General features: G+C 45.2%; 1 protein-coding gene across 3 annotated transcripts in view; it reads left to right on the top strand.

Annotated features, from left to right (window-relative positions):
- LOC147446074 (syntaxin-22-like) overlaps positions 1–16,796 on the top strand; it is a 60,508-nt gene that overhangs the window by 16,633 nt on the left and 27,079 nt on the right. The window lies entirely within an intron of this gene.

Here is a 16,796-nt window from a genome sequence, read left to right as displayed (position 1 = left end):
AATTCGGTGGTTGTTTCGAGGCTGAAAATGACTGTTTTCTTGCTGTGGTTATGGCTGAAAATGATCTCTTCGGGGTTCATGCTGCAGATGAAAACGCTGATGCTTTGTACCTGCTGAGCTGCGTTTTAGGGCAGATCTGCACCTGCTGAAAACGCTGCCAATGATGAGGAACACTTGCTGAAAAACGCTGGTCTAGAGGGCTGAAATCGCTGATGATCTGTTGGCAAAAACGCTGGGATGGGCAGCAAGGTCTAGCGTTAGTGCTTGATGAGAAAACGCTGAAGTGACTTGCTATGATGGGGCTGATCTGCATGTGGTAAAAACGCCAGGCAAGGTTGGTTGTTGGCGATGTTGGATCTAGGGACTGTGGGAGGAAACGCCAGGCATGGGAGGTGGATGGCGATGGGTCATAAAGGGGGGTACTGCTGAGAAGTTGCCTGTTGAGCGGGAAGCTCCTGCTGCCTCTTCTGCCAGAAAGTGTGAACTTTGGTTTGCTTATATATTAACTTAGCAAAATTGCCTGACCTACTTTTGTAGGAAAGTCACTTAAAAATAATAAGTGAAAATCCCAATAAATAGGAAAATAGGCTAAATGCATTGGAAAATTCCCCTAACTGATGCTAATGGATTCTGATGGGAATTCCGATGATCATGCAACCGGAGGATATGCATCTATGCTAAGTGACTGGGCATGCACAGTCTACGAATAGACTCACAAAAGCGCCAGATCACTGCTAATCTAAACTGATTGGACTGACTGAACCCTACTGTGGTATAGCATGTCCACGGACACATAGGGTTGGGATGTGTCACGTGACATCCCCTCCTTTTCAAAGTGAGGTACTGGTACCGAACTGTATGGCGTCGACGGAGATCACCAATAGCATCCGGAATCCTGGAAGGGACTCTTCGCCGGCCCACTCGGATGTGTGGGTCGTGTGGTACTTGAACTTCATAAAGGTCTGCAACGCTTGCTTCTATGGGCCGCGCCGAAAGCGACACAAAGTCTTTTGAATATCCTTCCTTGCTTCAACTTCGTCTAGAGATCTGCTTCTATCGTCTTCAAGAATCTCCATGGCTGAAAATTCCTAAAACAATCTCCAACACAAAACCATGAACATACCCATTCCATGTAAAGTGAAGGAAACAAATCTTGTCTTCTCTAAAGACTGTGTATGCAATGTAGTTGAACATATAAACGGAGTGACAACCCGTTCATCAAACACATGCAAACAATGCGATCGAATCTTTTCTGTTTGATCGAAATCAATCAACTGTGGCAAATCACCATGGAAATGCCCATGCTTGGTGCTCATACGATCATGTGCTCTTTCCGAAACTTTCATGCCAAGGAAGAGACATGGAATGCGACTTCCTGACATATAAACTTTTCAACTTTTCATGAACACTCCGCATACATTCGTGCTCATCCATGAGAGAAATGTGCTCAACATACAATATGTCATGCCTAGTAAAAGGGATCACATCACGATGCTGACTAAAATACAGGAAACCTTCACGAATGAAACACTCGAACAATGCATGCGTATCAATCATGCAAACACATAATACTTCCTGTGATGGTTCTTTGGACCAAGGCTCGAGAGCCAAGATCGGTTCGTCCTGAATGATTGAATCGTCCTGTGGGGGTTCTTTGGACCTCGACTCGAAAGCCAAGATCGGATCTTCGTGATTGATCGAATCTACAACGAGGTTAGCTTCGCTAGGAAAAGCATCCACTAACACATCATCCTTGTGAACAATCACATCATCAACATGTAAATCATCATGCTTGTCATTGTCATCCAAATCATCATGCAAATCATTATCCTTCAAATCATCATGCTTCACACAATCATGCAAATCCTGTGTATCATGCTGTGGAGAAAAAGAGACCGAGAGAGTCTCCTTATCAACCTTGTCCTGCATATTAGCAATGAGAGATGGAGAAGGAACAATGTCCACTCCATGAAAGACAGTAGGAGAATCACTTTCGGCATTGAGAGTTAAAGTGCTAGCCTCCCAATCAACGAGAGGGTTTATTTCATGAAACCATTTCATGCCTAAAATCATATCACATCCTGAGAGAGGAGAAACAACAAATCTTCGAGTGAAGGCAGTCTGTTGAATTGCAAATAACACATCAAGGCACTCCTTCGTGATGAGAGCGTCCATAACAGGACGAAAGCCAGAGACCTCGATAGGAGATCTCAGACTAACTTCAAGGCGGGCTCTCTCAACAAGAGAGGGGCTAATCACATCATGCATACTACCTGGGTCAAACAATATGACAAAACGGTGCCCCGATGTACGACCATAACATTTAATGAGAGAATCATCAATGGAAGGGTCCTGAAAAACTTTGGGTACCATCGTGTTATCATTCATTGCATTGACAGATGTAGTGGGTGCTGTGGGTTCTCTAGATTCATTCGATTCAAGCTTAGGACATGTTCTTTTTATGTGACCCTTAATGTGACAATGAAAACAACGACCTTCCTTAGAATAAGTGCTTTGTTCTTCCGAAGTGATGTAACCTCCTACAATTCCTTGTGCTACCTTTTCATCTGGAGTAAGCTTAGGTTTAGCAATTGTGTTAGCCTTACCCTTAGATTCATTGGAAGAATTCTTTGATGAGAGACTGTTGGTAGATTGGTTAGAAGAGTTATCATTCTTACCATTCTTACCGTTCTGAGGAGTCTGCGAGGTATTTGTGGAAGTCTTGTTCTCCTTAGGCTTTCCTTTGTTGTGCTTCATCTCCTGTGCGAGAGCAATCGCTACCGCCTTGTTGAGATCGATTGGATCGAATACCTCGACATCGTACTTGATATACTCGTCCAATCCAAAGAGAAAAGCCTCTTTGCGTTCATCATCCGACATGCGAAGTTGGGTACCTAGCTGCAAAACACGATTAGAAAAAGACATAACCGGCATACCATTTTGCTTGAGAGCTCGCCAATCGTCCTTCAATCGTGCAAGGTACTGAGGTGGCATAAACCGCGCCTTGAGCTTTGTTTTGGAAATCAGCCCAACTAAAAGAGAGGGGCGTGAAATCGTCGGCTGCCTCTAGGTGCGCGGCTAGCTGTGCCTCTTGCCATGCGTGGTACCAATTAATGGCATCACCGGCAAGGTACATAGCTGCCGTCAAAACTTTGCTGTTGCTTGTCTTCTTAGTTGTCGCAAGATAAGCATTAAATTGATGCAACCAAGAATGAATCACTGTAGCATCCATCTTACCGTCATACTTACTGAAGGTCAACTTTTCTATAACTGGATGGTTGGAATCCGCGTCGTGGCTTGCGCCACTTGACGAACTTCCACGATCTTTGGGTGGTTTGGTCTTCGAGGCTAGGATGTGGGAAATAAACTCTTGATGACGAATCTCCCTTTGAGCCTCGCGTTCATCGAGCTCGCGTTCAAAAGCAAGTCGATTTTCTTCTTGTTTTGCGGCAAGAGCAATGCGCTCACGCTCTTGAGCAAGGCGCTTATCGTCTTGTCGATTCATCATGGCCATCATTTGCTTCATCATTGCCTCCATAAGGTCTGGCGTAGATGGCGATGGGGCAGGGTTGGAAGAACCTCCTGGTGGGGAGAATCCTTCGTCGCCTCTCTCATGCTCATCACCTGAAGGCAAAGTATCCATGCGGCTTCGGGTGACGACCATGCACTATGATCTTGGGGTCTTAAGCTCGTGAGGAACTTGGTTCTTGAGGTCCTTGATTCGTGAGAATCTTGGGTTCTTTTGCTTGCAAATCGCGTTCGAGAAGGATCTTCTCTTCACCCGAGTTCTACTCCTTTCTGCGGGCGCACCCCTTGGCGGCCTTGCGCTCACACCAAGGTTGCTTTTTTCCACCTCACGTCCATTGGCCGGCCGCTAAGTGCACGGTCCGCTCTCAATGAGTGAAAAGAGACACAAGGGGAGGCTGGACAAGCCCTTCTTTCTTGGGATTCCTGTCACTCTTCAACAAAACACGATTAGGAATCGCCACGCCCAAGTAAACTTGGGTTCGTGCGATCGCAACAAGCAAAAAAAATTCTTGTGGTTCTTGTGGTTCTTCCCTTGAGTAATGTAGAACACTTCCAAAGCTCTGATACCAATGTTAGGTGCAGCGGAATGAATGTTGTATTTTCTCAAGATTAGTGATCTTTACTGCTCAAGGTTCCTTTTAGTTCTTAGGGAAAGGGAGAGCTTTCCGTCTTGTGGAGAGTGCTATGATCACGAACAAAGTGAGTGGATATTGTGCGTGCAAATGAATGAGACTGAGAGAAGGAGAGAGAAGAGATATGACACCGAGAGGTTTGTAAAACCCTCCTCCGAAGGCCCCACTCTCGTCGGTGAGAGTGGTCTACTTTGATTGCACAAAGGTGTACAATGCGTATGCTATGGACTGATGCAATGGGACTATGCCGATGACGACGACGGTGATGACGACGGCGACTCGATGGCTGAAATCTGTAGGCTTCTAATGTCTGAATTCGGTGGCTGTTTCGAGGCTGAAAATGACTGTTTTCTTGCTGTGGTTATGGCTGAAAATGATCTCTTCCTTCGGGGTTCATGCTGCAGATGAAAACGCTGATGCTTTGTACCTGCTGAGCTGCGTTTTAGGGCAGATCTGCACCTGCTGAAAACGCTGCCAATGATGAGGAACACCTGCTGAAAAACGCTGGTCTAGAGGGCTGAAATCGCTGATGATCTACTGGCAAAAACGCTGGGATGGGCAGCAATGTCTAGCGTTAGTGCTTGATGAGAAAACGCTGAAGTGACTTGCTATGATGGGGCTGATCTGCATGTGGTAAAAACGCCAGGCAAGGTTGGTTGTTGGCGATGTTGGATCTAGGGACTGTGGGAGGAAACGCCAGGCATGGGAGGTGGATGGCGATGGGTCATAAAGGGGGGTACTGCTGAGAAGTTGCCTGTTGAGCGGGAAGCTCCTGCTGCCTCTTCTGCCAGAAAGTGTGAACTTTGGTTTGCTTATATATTAACTTAGCAAAATTGCCTGACCTACTTTTGTAGGAAAGTCACTTAAAAATAATAAGTGAAAATCCCAATAAATAGGAAAATAGGCTAAATGCATTGGAAAATTCCCCTAACTGATGCTAATGGATTCTGATGGGAATTCCGATGATCATGCAACCGGAGGATATGCATCTATGCTAAGTGACTCGGCATGCACGGTCTACGAATAGACTCACAAAAGCGCCAGATCACTGCTAATCTAAACTGATTGGACTGACTGAACCCTGCTGTGGTATAGCATGTCCACGGACACATAGGGTTGGGATGTGTCACGTGACATCCACTTTTTGAGTACTTTGTAGCCCTTGCCACTTGGTCCTCCACTTTTTTGTATCCCTTGCCACTTTTTGAGTACTTTGTAGCCCTTGCCACTTGGTCTTTACTTATCAAATTTCAATGATCATTTTGGTTTATGTAATGCTCATTCTCTTTAGTCTTTGAGTCTTGACTCTTTACATTGTAGTATTGTAATTTGTAACTACTAACTTGTAATCTATAAAAATGTCAAGTTTTTATAAGTAAGTATTAAGGCCTAAGCCTTAGGCCCTTAGAGTTGAGAATTATTTGTTTTTTTAAATTTGAACGTACATAACGTCATCGTACATCATAAATTTTTTTAGTTCGTTTAGTACCGCACATCATCGTACGCGTACAAAACTTACGGGACCGTATGAGACTACTATGGACCAGGCAAAAGCAACTACCTTTGAAAAGGCAGCAGAATAGTTGGGTAAGGGCAAAGGTCAACTGGATAAGGGCAAAGATCTAGCATCTCCAACCCTACTGGGTGGTGTCTCTATCCCAAACAATGAAGAAGCTCTGCACTTGATAAAGAGGGACAGGTTGCAGCAGCTGCAGACCCATCCACTTAAAGGACGTCTCTTCCTACAAAAATTGATTATGCTACCTTACCCTATATGGCTCCTGTTACAGTGTATGAGCCCACTGATTCTGACCCAGCAACGGTCAATGACGGATGTTCAGTCCTCATCTAGTCCTCATGGAACACTATTGTCAACTGTATGGGACAGATGCTGGATGGTGCAGGGTCAGAGGAAGAACTGAATAAGGTTAAAGCTTAACTGAAGGGAGCTGAAGGCCAGATTGAGAAGCTGAAGGAAGCGCGAGACAACCAGAATCTGGGCCACAAGCTACTTGAAGCTCATTCAGAGAGGTCTATTAAGCTATTGGAAAGCAAGCTAGCTAGGGCGGAGTCTGCTATGCAGATTGTGAAGGAAGAAAGAGATGAAGCACAAAGAGCTGCAGATCGGGCTGAAACGATGCTCAAAATGAAGAGAGTTGACTTCAATTCCTTGCTGCTTTGTCATACAGCTCTGAAGTCTTCTCTCACTGACAGATATTTATAATAACTTGGCTGAAATTTTAAATCCAGCAAGCGATGCTGTCTTTGATCTGGAGAACTTGAAGTCTCTTATGGAGACTATGCAGAGTGACTTGCAGGACAAAGTTGTTGAATATAATAATGCTCTGGCAAATCAAGCAATTCTGGATTATATTGAACAACAGAATTTCCTGGAAGAAGCAGAAGAAGATAAGGAAGGAGAAGCTGATAAGGAGGAGGATGACCAAGACGAAGGGCATACTAATGATGATGATGATGCCTCGTCTCCATCTCCACCTCCAGGACCTGGTACTGGTGGCACAGGGCCAACTGAAGGAAGTCAGTCATAGCCAGACCAGCCATACCAGAATGAAGGGCAGAAGTCAGGCACTCAGCAGCTAGAAGAACGACGACCCAGTCACACTGGGAATCAGCCAACAAACCAGTCCCAGCATAGTAGGGAGAATAAAGGGAAAAGTAAAGTTATGGTTGAAGGACCAGCACAGCTGAAGAGCAGAATTCATTACAGCTCATCACATTAAACAGGAGATTGAGACATCAGCAGGCTCCCATAACCAGGCAATATCTGGAGGATGATGATCTCCTATCTGATCTGGAACGCTTTCAACGATTGTATGTCGGAGCCAGGGAAATGGTGGAGCACTGGAAATCAGTTGCTTTTCATGATAAGAGACCTGCCATTTACCTGCGCATCCCAACACAGTCCAGTTGTTGGAACGGGTACCTGAATGAATAATCAGTGCTGAAGAGAGAGTGACCAATCCACATTTGCAAAGACAGTCTACTGTAGATTGTCGCTCTCTAGCTCTCGAATTAGAACTTCTGCTGGGAAACAGGCCAACATACAAATGTATGAAGGATGTCAGGGATCAGTTGAAAGAGGTTTTGGGGCAGATGCAAATTGCTCGACGAGTTTTGGATCAAAAGGTGCGGGCCATTCTTGAAGATCAGACAGCCACAAGCGAAGGACCTCAGACCAGAATGTCCGTCGGAGAACATGCAACTGCTCTCCGGAAACTGTTTCAATTGGTGAGAGCAACCAGAAAAATGATGCAGTAAGAGAACGAGGCTGTTCTCAATTTCTTAGAATTTGTGCCTGATTCACCAGTTCTCTTGTATGCCTTACCACCACCACCAAGAGAGACAAAATTGCCAAGATTTTTTCCAGTACTTTACTCTCAACATCCAGAACCAGTCGATCGCCTTACATATTTCAAGATTATTGATGAACTCCAGGATTGGTATGAGCGATCGACTGTGGAATGGAAAACTTGGCAAACACTGTTCAATGATGCTCTCCAACTCAATGATATTCAAGAGCTGAAACAGGAGATGTAGAGGATCCGACTGTGTATGAGTCAGTGGAAGATTCAGATCAAAGGCCTCACCAAGATCACCAATCAATTGCTGCAACTTATTGTTGAGTCCTCTAAATTGCCTGAAAAGGATATTGCAGCTAAGTCAGGCCTAGCACCACAGTATAGAGAGATGGTTGAGATTCCTTTTGAAACTCGGGTCAAAACCAATCAGCCTCCCTGAAGGATGGATCCATACAGCTTCGCATTGTCACAAGCTGGCCAGAACTAGGATCACCAAAGGCAGACGCACGCTCTATGATCCTGTCACCAAAACCTATCATTCTCTTACGTCTTATGAAGTGGAGATGACCACGGAAAGGCGGGATCAGCTTGAGCAGGAGGCCATTTACAGATTCATTCAGAAGGAGAATGCTGGCATTGAGACTTCTCAGACGCCAACCAGGCCAAAGGGTAAACGGAAGCTGGTTTAGTGGAAGCATATTGGGTAGTTCCATCTCAGAATTCAGTCGGAGGCTTTTCCTTCTTAGCTGGAAGGTTGATATCAGTCTGTAATGACGAGAGCTCTACACTGACCTTTCCAGCTGGCTCTCTATCATTGGTCAAGTCCGATCTCCAGAATCAGAATCAGAATCAGACGGTGGATTTTTTATCTTCAAACTCGAATCAGACGGGGGAATTTTTCAGAAATTTTGGAATCTTGTCAAAATTCAAGGAGGGAAGGATGTAGACGGTTGAGACAGTTTCACTAGGTGGGAACGCTCTCTTGTGAGATGGACAGTGAATCAGTCAGTAATTACTACGGTAATTACCATGGTAAACCAAAGGCATATAAATAGGGTCCATTACATTGTAATCAAGTTAGCGTTTTGGTTGGCATTTATTGGCAATTGTACTCGGGTTGTCAATCATTGATAGTTGTTGTCGGCTGTACTCTGTTCATCCTTTTGTTCATAAGCCACATCATCTCCTTTGTAATCCTTTATCTGTAATTCCAATTACAGTAGTATATTCCAGTTATACTTACTCTGTACTCAGTACTCTGAATCTGAATCTGAATATCATTCTCAGTACTTAGTCTGGTTCTTATTCCAGTAGATGTATTCCAGTTCAGTTTCTGTTCCTTTGTCCAGTCTACTGTCTGAACTAATACATCACCAATAGCTGAAATCTTCTAACACTGGAATTAGCTATCTCAAGAGATCAGCTCCAATTCCATCTTTCGTTGTTCTCGCGATCCAATTTGGCTTGACTCTCTTTGGCTTCCAAGTCGTACTTACGCTCTATGGCTGACACGCTTTCTTCGTAGTCACGATCTATGGCTGCCATTGTTCCTTCGTAGGCCTTTCCTTTTGCTTCTCTTTCTTCGCGTTCTAACTTTCTTTCCATAAACAACTGCTTCAACTCCTCCATAGGAGTTAGTGCAATCCTTGGTGTGGATGGGGAAGGGGGAGGGTCGGAAAGACCTCCTGGTGGGAAAAATTCTTCTTCGCCTCTCTCATGCTCATCACCTCCAAGCGAAGTATCCATTCCGCTTTGAGTGATGACCATCCACTGAAGTCGTGGGTTCTTGTGGTCTTGGGTTCTTAAGTTCACAAGGAACTTGGGTTCTTGGGGGTTTTGTTTCTTGAGTTCTTGAGGGTCTTGAGTCTTGAGGTTCTTGGGGTTCTTGAGGGTCTTGAATTCTTGCGGTTCTTGAGATTCCTGTGGTTATCTTTCGCTTGTAATCTGTGCTAGAGAAGGATCTTCTCTTCACCCGAGCTCTTCTCTTTCCTGCGGGCGCACCCCTTGGCGGCCTTGTGCTCACACCAAGGTTGCTTTTTCCCACCTCATGTCGATTGGCCGGCCGCCAAGTGCACGGTTCTCTCTCAATGAGTGAAAAGAGAAACAAGGGGAGGCTGGACAAGCCCTTCTTTCTTGGGCTTCCTGTCACTCTTCAAAAACACGATTAGGAATCGACACGCCCAAGAGGACTCGGGTTACTTGCGACCTCAACAAGCAAAAAAAAATTATGTGGTTCTTTCCTTGAGTGATACAGAACACTGCCAAAGCTCTGATACCAATGTAAGGTGCAGCGGAATGAATGTTGAACTTTGCTCAAGATGAGTGCTCTGAACTGTGCTCAAGGGTTCCTTTTACTTACGGAAGGGAGAGCCTTCCGTTCCTTTAGTGAGAGAGTGCAATGGACACAAAAAAAAGTGAATGGACACAGTGAATGGAAGTGCATGAGACAGAGAGAGAAGAGAATACGACACCAGAGATGTAAAACCCTCCTCCGAAGGCCCCACTCTCGATGGCGAGCATACACTCGTGTTGGATTGTGATAGCCAGAGTGCTGTCTATTTAGCCAAAAATGCCATGTTTCATGCGCGTACCAAACACATAGATGTGCGGTACCACTTCATACAACAGGTATTGGAAGATGGTCTAGTCAGCTTGACTAAGATCCATACACAGGATAACCCTGCAGATGTTCTCACCAAGAGTCTTGCTAAGGCTCAACATGAGCATTGCATACAGTTGGTGGGAGTTGGTTAACTTAAAGGCGTCATTTATGCCTTTAAGTGGGAGGTTGGTGGGTTAAAGGCCTAAATAACCCCTTTTTGTACATTTTTATACTTTGTCCAGGTTCATATTGAACCTGGACAAATATGAACCTGGACACATTTCTTAAAGGTCACTTATAATAAAAGTGGGAAAACCCAAAACTCACTTATTGAGTTTTTCCCAAAAACGTGAGCTCTCTCTCTCTTCCTCTTCGTTCTGCTAGCGCTTCCCTTCTGCAGCACAGTGCCTCCGCTTCAAGCCTCAAGGCCTGCACATCTTCGCGTGCTCATCAGCTATAGGTTGAAGAAGTATATTGCAAGGTTGATGACTGATGGCTAAGGGTGAGGATGAAATAAAGATTCTCTCATGCGGTTTACATGATCTCTTTTTTGTTGCTGATCATGAATGATCTAGCAGACTGGGGTGTGGCAAACTATATTGGGCGCACTTTCGACACCTTATTTTTTATAAATTTGTATATATGGACATGACGCCCGATGTTAAAAGGGTGTGTGGGAACATGCAGGGCAAGTCACTAGCATAGCGTCAACTGTTGGGTTACTGTATGTGCCCGTTAGTGAGCTTTTTAAGCGAGACTTGTATGTAAATAAAACTCATGTACAAACTTAAAAAAGTTCTTCAAAAGTCCAGAAATTTGTAGGTTTTAGCTCGTTGTGTCTCCTTGATGGTTTCTGATGCAGTTTTTGTCCTCGCCTTGCCTTCTCTACGTGTAGTCGTACTGGGACAGCTCTTTGTTCGCGTCAATTTTGCATATAGCGGCGTGTAGATTCAATTTTGGTCATCTTCAGCTTTCTCGCCAGTCATTTTTCAAGCTTTTTAAAGCGTCCCAATTGGACTTGTGCTCTTCAGGGTACGACTAGTTCTCTGTAGGGTTATGGCTATGGCAGCCTAGTGGCAAATTGTGTGCAGACAGATTGGGAGGGCATGTATCTGTGAATTGTGGAATTGATGTTGAATTTGTGGGTTTGTGATGTTTAATTGTGAAAGGGGAGGCCCTTGTCTTCATATGCATTGGTCGGCGTGTGTTGTAAATCCGTGCTTTGACAAGGTTTTGATCCTATGTGCTATGGTCCTTTGGGTCGGCGTGTGCTTGTAAATTCCCAAGGGAGCATAGGCCTTTTGGTTGGGGTTTACTAAAAGTGGTTTTGTTATACTTTTTGGTGCTGAAGTTGAATTTTTAACGCTCTTGGGCTATAAAGCTATAGAAGTGTCCCACTTTATTTTTTGCCCAACAACGTGTACATCTAACCCTATGTGCATGTGGAAAAGCTGTAACTCCTACTCCTAGGGTTTAGGTTAGCCATCGTAGTCACAGATCCCTCTGCATCACCAGCATTTTCAGATTTGGTCATCATCCTTACCGTTTTCAGATCTCAGCATTTTGCCTCACAGTACCTCATATCTACCGAAGTTCCCGTTAAGCATCTCAGCATCTAGAACCATCGTATCAGCATTTGTGCAATCTAAAGCAAATAACTCTCTAGCAATAGAGAGGGGGGCCCTTGGAGGGAGGTTTGGGACCCCATATAGTGTCGATCTCCTCTCTCTCTCTACCACTCACATCACTTTCACCCACAGTTTGCATTCTCTTGTTTTGGTCTATTGCACAATCTCTCATGAAGTAAAGGGGGGCTCTCTTTCCTCTTCAGTAAAGGGAACCTTGAGTACACACTAAGCACTCATCCTGAGCATTCACCATCATTCACTTCCGCTGCACATTACAGGGCATGGGCTACAACAAAGACAGCGAGGTAAGCACTACAACAGGTCATGGCAGGGTGGTGGTGTAAAAGGTGCTGTCATAAAAACTAACATCTAACCAACCCAAATGATTTTCTCATATTACACTGATCACTTAATGTGGGAGAATTAACGGGAACAAGGGTTAAGATATAGACATGTGCTTATAGATCTATCTCAACACGGGACCAATGGTAAAGGAGCCCAAATGAGAGATGGTCTATCAAAGAGCAAGGTTAACCAATGGAGCATAAGACCTTAGGGTTAGCTTCATTGAAGACCTCCAATAATGTGTGTAAAAGTCCTTTGACCTTAGGTAAGCTAGGGTTGAGCTTGAGGCGCGGGAACCCGACCCAGCTCGAGGTGCTTGTCCTGCTTGTCATGCTTGATGACTAAGGTGCTTGAGGTGCTTGAGGTGCTTAATGATTGAGATGCTTGAGGTGCTTAATGATTGAGATGCTTGAGGTGCTTGACATGCTTGAGATGTTAGGGTTGCACTTGAGGTGAGAACCCAGCCCAAGCTTAAAGTGCTTAAGGGCCAAGCTTGTGGTGGGAACTGGGCCTATGCATGAGGGGTTGAGGTGTCAAAAAGTCAAAGATTCAATCCCTACAAGGAGGGGGCGAGCCCTACATGAGGGGGGATGAGAGAATACCCACACACTCACACAAGGCATGCATGTTACAAAAAAAGCAAAAGGGACACTTGTCAAGTTCCTCCTCATGTTGCCCTCATGGTGTGCCTAAAGCCTATTGGTTGGCCACCCAAGGGGTCCAATGATAATTTAGGGGATTTAATTAATTTATTTTGCATTTATCAAGTCCTCTCTCTCAAAGGGGAAAGGGAGACACTTGTCTCAAGGCTACCCTTGCTGCTTGTAATGCCTCCTGCTTATGATTGGCTAGGCCTGGAGGGGTCCAATGAGCTTCAAGCATGAGCTACAAGGGGGGGGTCGACCCAAGCAAGCTAGGGGGTTGCTTAGGGGGTATAGTCACCCACGCACACTCACAAACACTCTCATTGTGTGCTAGGCAAGGTGCAAGAGCTCCATCTCCTTCTCCAAGCTCCTTGAGAAGTTGAGAGCCTACACCAACACTCTTGGCTATGGAATGCAAATCCAACCAAGAGCTATGCTTCAATGCTTAAGCTTTCCATCTTCTCCATCTTCATTACTATGCTATTATGTATGCCAAGCAAGAAGAATGATGATAAGTGAGGAATTATTTCTTTCTCCTATGGAATACTTCTTCTTCCTCTTCCCTACCCTCATTCCTTGCTAGCTCTCTCCACCTTCGAAGGTGTTTGAGGTCTTGGGACTGAGGTTTGGGATAGTTAATACTTTCCACAAAGTGCATGTTATGCTTATTGCAAGTAGATTAGTTACTTAATGTAAGTAGATTAATTGTATTGCAAGGTAGATTAATTGTTTCTTTAGACACAAGTTGATGCATAAAAGTATACATCCTCATGCACTCAAATGATTAAGGGAACACAAAGACTAATGATGTTCATGAGTTCTTGATTGTTTTCAAGCTAAGATTGATTGTTGATATTATGCAAAAGCTTGGTGTATGAAGCTTCCATCTCCATACTACCAAAGAGGTCTCAAGGAACACAAAGATTGTATTGTATCAAGTCTCTCTTAATGAGAGAATCTATAATACAAATGCCTTTTGGAGGGGGGACCTGTCACCAGCGTGTGACTACTATCTATCCTTTTTGTTGATTTCTTTCTTATTATCTATTTACTTTCACTTTTTGGAAACACCCCTCGGGAAATCTAACTGCCCTGCATTGCATAGCTAGTGTGGAACTGTCCAGAGGGAGTCCAGGCCTGAGGGCAAGAGAGCACTAAGGTTGGACAAGGACTATGGTTAGCCAAGTGGGGTCATTGACTAGCCAAAGTGGAATCCTTTGCTACAGAGGCTACATTTCAGTTTTGGATGTGGCCACAGTGTACAAAGAGGGTCGGATGACCTAGAAAGATACAATGGCAGCATCTCCTAAAATTTAGGGAACTGCTATTTTGGGACCTGAAAATGTCTTCGCGTCATTACGTGCAGTTTGACATGGGGATCATTTTGTTACTCTGTGGCCAAGTCAACAGAGGCTGCAGGTGAGATATTTTTAGACCCGAGGGTCTAAAGCGGGAAAATGCACAAATGAGTGACACTTGGCACTCTGAGGCCAGTTTACTACTTATAGAGAAGGCAAAAACGTGATTTATAGCTGGGAGGCTCATTTTGCAAGTCTCTGTCACAGGTTAAGAGCTATGGAGTGCTTGCTTTCCCTCTTATGCACAGTGCGGTGCCAGGAGTGATGCCCTGCACGCTACGCACTGCCCTCTCTCTCCCCTTTGGCAGTATGTTATGCCCCTCTAGTGGGCTCTTCATTTGACCAATGTACAGTTGTGTGGGTTCATGCGCGATTGCCGAGGCAAGAGCCTCTTGCACAGGTACTGGATTAGCTAGCGGCTAATCCCCCCGCAGGTACAGGTGAATTCGGAGAGGTTTCACGCCAGAAATCTCGTCCGATTCAAAGGGCAAGTAGCCCTACAGGTGCGGGAGCTCGAGGACTTGCTAGGGATGCGACCGGCACGCGAAACGGAGCCCGAAACAGTGAATTACAGCCTGCTGTGTATTTTTGCAGGTTTAGGGTTTTGGCCCTAAACGGACCCTAATACCCCCAGGAGGTTCGGGGACGCAAGGGGACCGCTGTACAGGCGATCTGGCGCATTTTCAGGGCTGAAAACAGAGAATTCAGCGTGCTGCAGATTCTCGCCAGGTTTTGCAAAGTGCCCGTATGCGTCGGGAAAGTCAGTCAATGCGTGGGAATACTGACCGTGAAAGGTTCTAGTACAGTTATGCTGCCGAAATCGGGCTGGAACAGTGGAAATTCAGCCGAGTTTGTGCGGGGCAGCTTGTAGGAACCACAGCGTTTATTCCCTCTTTTGAACAATAAAGAAATACCGAAAGGGGCGCCTAAGTTAGGGGCCAATCTGGTGTCTGTCCACTCATACAGGTGCAATCTAGCAGCCTGTATCCCTCTCCCCTTTGTTGTGTCTTGAAAGTACAGGTAAAATAGACGACTAATAATGGGTGAAAGCTAAATCAAGGTTTAAAGTAAAGTCTACCGCCCTTTTCGGATTGAACAGGCCGGTTTCATGGTTCCATCGACGGGATTAAATCACTTTTTCCCATAGAAGTGAGCCTTGGGCAGTTTTCGGCTTGAAGACACAGGGATCATAGACCAGACACAGGGAATTGTAACTATGGCTGACAGACCAGATGATGTGACTGAAGAGGTTTCCTCTTCACAGGGTCAACAGACACATGAAGTGGGTGAGTCCTCAAGACCACCACAGACTGATGATGATATATTCAGGACCCAGTTGGCTACTGCTGTGGCTATGTTCACACAAGTAATGCAGAATCCGAGGTTTTTAGCCTTTCTGCAACCTCCGGTTCCGTCTCAGCAAGTTGGGTCACTGGATCATATTCAAAAGCCTGTTAAGGCTCGAACACAGGTGATTCATACCGCACAGTCAATGGAAACACCTGTACACTTGACGGAGAACATGCAGTCTCCACAACGTATGCCTAAGGTGCAAGAACAGGTGGCTGAGATGCCAGTTTTTCAAGCTGTACCAATTCAGCCCGCCACCTTTCAACAGCCTATAGCTGGTTCTAATGGGCAGGGAAGCAACTTACAGGCTATGCAACAGGTCTTCCCACCACCTTCAGTACACCCTGGCTATTTTGGAGGTGGATCCGTATTCCAAAGCATGGCTGGTCATGCACCTGGAAATCAGTTTTATACGCCAGGAACAGTGTTTGCGGGTGCTCAAACGATGATGCCTAACCCCATGTACAGTGTCATGGGTATGCAACCAGGGTTTCAAAGCACTCAGGGACAATTTGGGATGCCACAAGCAAATTTTGGTATGGCTGGAATTACAAATCAGCAGCCAAATATGGCATTTCCAGGTCAAGTTAATAGCGGCCAAGGAACACAGATGAACCCTAATAGTGTTCCCATGTTTCAGTCACTTCCATATGACAATTTAACGCCGCTGGAGAGGCCAACTCCGTACAAAGAAGGTGGCAAAGGAGTGTCATTCACGACCTTTACAGGGTTTGATGACAGGAAGAAGGCTCTTTCATTCCTCCAGCAGTTTGATAAGGCCTATGCAGGGGGAAACTTTACAGAGGCTTCAAAGGTCCGCAAGGCAGCCACTTTCTTGACAGGGAATGCGGGACAATGGTGGACAACTTTATTGCTTCAAGGGCAAGCTCCGTCCACATGGATTTACTTTAAGCAGATTTTTGCAGCAGCATGGTTATCTGATGATTTCGAAGCAGATGTCATGACAGAATGGCACCAGCTTAATGCTGCCACTTGCAGAAATCTGGATGATTACAATCGGAAGTTTTGGAAAGCTCTACTTCCAGTAACTTCCTATAGGTTTGTGCCATTGACAGAACAGATAGAAAAATACTGTTGTGGCCTACCCAAAGGATTGAGAAAATACTGCACAAAGACCAAAGTCACTACTTTGACGCAGCTCATCGAGGTAGCAAACACTGGCAATGGTTTGCTCAAGGGAGAAGATTGTGAATTTAACACTGGCGTCAAGAGATTTCAGCTTTTAATCTCTTAAAGGAAAAGATGACTTCAGATCCAGTCATTGTCTTGCCAGATCTTAGGAAGTCATTTGTGGTCCAATGTGATGCCTGCGGTAGTAGCATTGGTGCTGTGCTAATGCAAGATGGCAGGGTAGTAGCCTATGAGAGC

Source organism: Adiantum capillus-veneris, chromosome 12 (assembly GCF_014529385.1).
Source record: "Adiantum capillus-veneris isolate H3 chromosome 12, ASM1452938v2, whole genome shotgun sequence".
NCBI lineage: Eukaryota > Viridiplantae > Streptophyta > Polypodiopsida > Polypodiales > Pteridaceae > Adiantum > Adiantum capillus-veneris.
Note: the sequence above shows the minus strand (reverse complement) of the source record. Positions and strands in the feature narration are given on the sequence as shown.